This window comes from Nicotiana tabacum, chromosome 19 (genome assembly GCF_000715075.1).
Source record: "Nicotiana tabacum cultivar K326 chromosome 19, ASM71507v2, whole genome shotgun sequence".
Taxonomy (NCBI): domain Eukaryota; kingdom Viridiplantae; phylum Streptophyta; class Magnoliopsida; order Solanales; family Solanaceae; genus Nicotiana; species Nicotiana tabacum.
In genome coordinates this window covers 130,324,559-130,330,558 of record NC_134098.1, presented here as the reverse complement: position 1 = coordinate 130,330,558, position 6,000 = coordinate 130,324,559, and positions in this window count along the sequence as shown.

Here is a 6,000-nt window from a genome sequence, read left to right as displayed (position 1 = left end):
TATTATTCAGACCGTGGAGAAGGGAGTTGTTCTCAAGAACTGGACTACTGCACCATCAAGGGTCGGTCGAGTTCCTGGGTAGCCTGGCAATTAGCATCATTTATTTTGAAAGCAATTTTATGAGCATCTAAGACATTTTCATTATTTTGTTCTTAACGTATTATGTTTAAAAATAATTGCTCGATTCATCGAGCCGTACTTGTTTGACGTTTTCAAGATTTATTCAATGCATTGTTATTTTTAGTATTTATTTTTATTCTTTACATTTTTTCTCTTCAGCATTATTATTACCTATCCCGATGAACCTACAACTGTGACATGTAACGAGACAACACAACATAAGGATAGTGATTCAGAGGATCTGGAAGAGGATATAATACCCGAGAAAATTGTCAGAGAAGTGGAAAACTTTGAAAACAAGCCTAAGTCCAATTTGGATGAGACCAAAACAGTTAATTTGGGAGACTCCGAAACAATCAAGGAAACGCGTGTAAACATTCACCTATTATCGTCAGAGAAGGAAGAGTACGCCCGATTCTTGAAGGAGTATGAGGATATTTTTGCATGGTCCAGTGATGATATGATCGGTTTGAGCACGTCCATAGTGGCTCATAAACTACCTACCAACCCTATGTGTCCGCCTGTAAAGTTGAAGCTCAGAAAGTTCAAACCAGATTTGAGTCTAAAAATAAAGGAGGAAGTCACCAAGCAGATCAAAGCCAAGGTTCTCATAGTGGTTCAATATCTGACCTGGTTGGCTAACATTGTGCCGATTCCAAAGAAAGACGGGAAGGTCAGAGAGTGTGTCGTCTATCGTGATTTAAACAGAGCAAGTCCCAAAGATGATTTCCCTTTGCCCAATATACACATACTGATTGACAACTGTGCCAAGCATGAACTTCAATCCTTTGTGGATTGCTTCGCAGGATATCATCAGATCTGGATGGATGAAGAGGATGCCGAAAAGACATCCTTTATTACACCATGGGGAGTATATTGTTACAAAATGATGCCGTTTGGCCTAAAGAATGCTGGAGCCACCTATGTGAGGGCCATGACAACCATTTTCCATGACATGATACACAAGGAGATAGAGGTGTACGTGGATGACGACGTCATCTAATCCAAGAGAATCGTAGATCATATAGCAGATTCGAGAAATTCGTTGATCGATTTCGAAGATACAACCTGAAACTAAATCCCGCAAAATGTGACTTCGGAGTCCCTGATGGAAAGTTGTTAGGGTTCATCGTTAGCCGCTGAGGAATTGAGCTAGACCCGTCAAAGGTTGGGCTATCAAAGATTTGCCACCTCCGAAGAACAAGAAAGATATGATGAGTTTCTTGGGGTGTCTCAATTACATCAGCCGTTTCATAGCACAATCAACTGTGATCTGTGAACCGATTTTCAAAATGTTAAAGAAAGGCGCTGCAACAAGTTGGACTGAAGAATGCCAGAAAGCCTTTGACAAGATCAAGGAATATTTATCCAAACCACCTGTTCTGGTCCCACCAAAACCTGGGAGACCTCTGTTACTCTATTTATCTGTACTGGATGGGGCTTTCGGCTATGTCTTGGGAAAACACGACGAGATGGGAAGAAAGGAACATGCCATCTACTATCTAAATAAGAAGTTCACACCCTACGAAGCACGATATTCTTTGCTGGAGTGCACCTGCTGCGCTTTGACGTGGATAGCTCAGAAGTTGAGGCACTAGTTCTGTGCCTACACCACATATCTCATATCAAGAATGGATCCGCTAAAATACATCTTCCAAAAACCCATGCCTACGGGAAAGTTGGCAAAATGGCAGATACTACTAAGTGAGTTCGACATCATCTATGTAACTCAGAAAGCGGTCAAGGGATAGGCATTGGCAGATCACTTGGCAGAAAATCCTGTGGGTGGAGACTATGAACCACTGAAAACGTATTTTCCCGATGAAGGGTTATCATTCGTAGGAGAAGATACCACTGAAACCTATGATATTTGGAGAATGTTCTTCGATGGAGCTGCAAACATCAAAGGAGTAGGTATTGGAGTAGTTTTGGTATCAGAGACAGGTTAACACTATCCGGTATCCGCAAAACTTAGATTTTCGTGTACCAATCATATGGCAAAATACGAGGCTTGCATCTTGGGGCTCAAGTTGGCCATTGACATGAACATTCAAGAATTTCTAGTAACTGGTGACTCAAACCTATTGGTACACTAGGTTCTAGGAGAATGGGCTACAAAGAATACCAAAATATTGTTGTATTTGTGCTATGTGTAAGAATTGAGGAAGAGATTCACAAAGATAGAGTTCAAACATATTCCAAGAATCCAAAATGAGTTCGCAGATACGTTGGCCACTCTATCTTCCATGATACAACACCCAGACAAGAATTTCATCGATCCTATTCTAGTAGGGATCCATAATTAGAAAGCTTATTGTGCTCGTGTTGAAGAAGAAACTGATGGGAATCTGTGGTTTCATGACTTCAAAGAATACTTGGCAAAAGGAGAGTACCCGGAGCACGCAAATCATACCCAAAAACGCACACTCCAAAGATTGTCCAACCATTTCTTCCAAAGTGGAGGAATCCTGTACAGAAGGACTCCAAATCTAGGATTATTATGGTGTGTCGATGCCAAGGAAGCATCCAAATTGCTCGAAGAGATACATTCCGGAACTTGCGGACCACACATGAATGACTTTGTTTTAGCTAAGAATATATTAAGAGCGGGATATTTCTGGATGACTATGGAAATGGAGTGCATCAGGTATGTCCAAAAGTTTCATCAATGCCAAGTACATGCGGATATGATACGAGTGCCACCCAATGAACTCAATGCAACAAGTGCACCTTGGCCTTTCTCCACTTGGGGGATGGATGCCATCGGTTCAATCGAACCCGCCGCTTCAAATGGGCACAGGTTCATTCTAGAGGCCATAGACTATTTCACAAAATGGGTTAAAGTCGCATCTTACCAGGCTGTAACTAAAAAGGTTGTCGCAGATTTCCTTAGGGATCATATTGTCTGTTAATTTGGGGCACCAGAATCAATCATCACCGACAACGCCGCAAACCTTAACAGTGATTTAATGAAATCTATGTGTGAAAGCTTCAAGATCAACCATAAGAATTCCACAGGATACAGGCCATAAATGAATGTAGTTGTGGATGCCGCCAATAAGAACATCAAGAAGATAATAAGGAAGATGGTAGATAATCATAAATAATGGTGAGAGAATTTACCATTTTCCCTACTTGGATATCGTACCACGGTTCGCACATCAACTGGGGCAACTCCTTATTTGCTGGTCTATGGCACTGAAGCCGTCATTCCCGTCGAAGTAGAAATTCCTTCTTTTAGAATCATATAAGAGGCTGAACTTAGTCATGCAGAATGGATACGAAGTCGTTATGAGAAATGGATCTCATTGATGGAAAAAGAATGAACGCAATATGTCACGGTCAATTGTACCAGAATAGAATGTCCAAATCTTTCAACAAAAGGGTCAGGCCTAGACAAGTCACACTGGGGCAGCTAGTGCTGAAACGGATCTTCCCGCATCAAGATGAAGCCAAAGGGAAATTTTCACCCAATTGGCAAGGGCCCTATATAGTTCATAGTGTACTAACAGGAGAGCGCTCATACTCGCAGAGATAGATGGAGAAGTTTGGCCAAAACCTATAAACTCAGACACAGTCAAGAGATACTATGTTTAGATTGCTTACATATCTTCATCTGATGTAACTGAAATACGCTCGACCTGATTCCCGTTTAAGAGGGGATATGTAGGCTTCCCTGTGGGTTCTGTCACATCTCAATAAAATCTTCATTTTTGCCATGGCTAGAAACTGGGGAAGAATTTTGAGGAGGACCCTCAATATTCTAAAGCAAGTCCAGCCAATTTCATCATACGTAGAATAATCAAAGAATTACTTTTAAACCTGGGCAGAATTTTGAGGAGGACCCTCAAAATTCTAGAGCAAGGAAGTCGTAATGTCTCTAAAATATGTCACAGTCATTGGTTCATCTAACTTAGTTGATATTTCATACTAATATATTTTAAATAACTACATGCATCAAATGCACGCATTTCTTTCGAAAAACTTTATTTCTATAAATAGCCAGATGTTAGCCATGGTAACTCAAATATGATCTAAAGACAGGAGCACAGGCAAAGCAGAAGACAAAAACGCGAACCAACCTTCCCCCACAGAACTCACAATTTTTCTTTGAATGCAGGTACAATAAGATAACGATACTCGCAGATACATCAAGACACTACCTTTAGATTATCTAGCACAAATATCTTCATCTACAAAATACTTTTCCACTTGCCTCCTATTCTTTGCATGAGGCTAAGCATTGCCTCCCTAATTGCATAAGGCTAAGCATTGCCTCCCTAATTGCATAAGGCTAAGCACTGCCTTTCTTTACATGAGACTAAGCATTGTCTCCTTTCTTTGCATGAGACTAAGCATTGCCTCCTATTTGTATGAGGCTAAGCATTGCCTCCTTACCTGTATAAGGCTAAGCACTGCCTTTCCTTACATCGAGACTAAGCATTGTCTCCTATTTTGCATAAGGCTAAGCCCTGCCTCCCTAATTGCATAAGGCTAACAATTGCATTTCCCTTGTATGAGACTAAGCATTGTCTCCTTTCTTTGCATGAGACTAAGCATTCTCTCCTATTTGTATGAGGCTAAGCATTGCCTCGTTAACTGCATAAGGCTAAGAACTACCTTTCTTTATATCAAGACTAATCATTGTCTCCTATTTTGCATAAGGCTAAGCCCTGCCTCCCTAATTGCATAAGGCTAAGAACTGCCTTTCCCTTGTATGAGATTAAGCATTGTCTCCTTTTTTGCATGAGACTAAGCATTGTTTCCTATTTGTATGAGGCTAAGCATTTCCTCCTTAACTGCATAAGGCTAAGCACTGCCTTTCCTTACATCGAGACTAAGCATTGTCTCCTATTTTGCATGAGGCTAAGCCATGCCTTCCTAATTGCATAAGGTTAAGCACTGCCTTTCCTTGCATGAGACTAAGCATTGTCTCCTTTTTTTTGCATGAGACTAAGCATTGTCTCCTTTCTTTGCATGAGACTAAGCATTGTCTCCTATTTGCACGAGGCTAAGCATTGCCTCCTTAATTGCATAAGGCTAAGCATTGCCTTTCCTTGCATGAGACTAAGCACTACCTTCACCTGGATGAGACTAAGCATTGTCTCCTAGGTGCATAAGGCTAAGTACTACCTTTCTTTGCATGAGACTAATCATTGTCTCCTATTTGCATGAGGTTGAGCCCTGCCTCCCTAATTGTATAAGGATAAGCACTGCCTTTTCCTCAAGATTAAATACTATCTCCGTTATGCTATCTAAAACTTAGCGCTATCCTCTATTCACAAGGGCTAAGCATTGCCCTCATCTTACGCAAGACTAAGCCTTGTCTTGTCGTATCTTCGAATGTGACCTAGCATCATATCTTTGCATCTCATGGGATGAAACATCGCCATCTTTGTCCAAAGGCATCATAGTCCGAAGGCATCATCCTCATTGCCGGAAGACAACATTCCATGGCCTAAGGATCTCTCATGGCCCGAGGACATCATTTCATGGCCTGCGAATCCCTTATCACATGATTCATGGCCCAGGACGTCATGGTCTAAGGACATCATCCTCACCGTCCAAATACAACTTTCATGGTCCAAAGGAAATTTGCATCATGTTTAAATTCTCGCAATAATCCATATAATCTTGTGTGCATCGTATTTTATGTTTTGTAGGTAATCCAGGAAGTAACTGTTCTCCTAACGGGAGCAATCATCGCTCTGGTTTCCATTAAACGTTCACATCCTGCAATTATTTCAAACGCAACCAACCGCCATCAGTTACCCACTTTTACTTGATAACCATTCAGATACTCGTTTTGAGATACATCCATAACATTTCAGAGTCATGTTCATGATTTCGCGCAGATTCATCTGATATTGACTATCATGA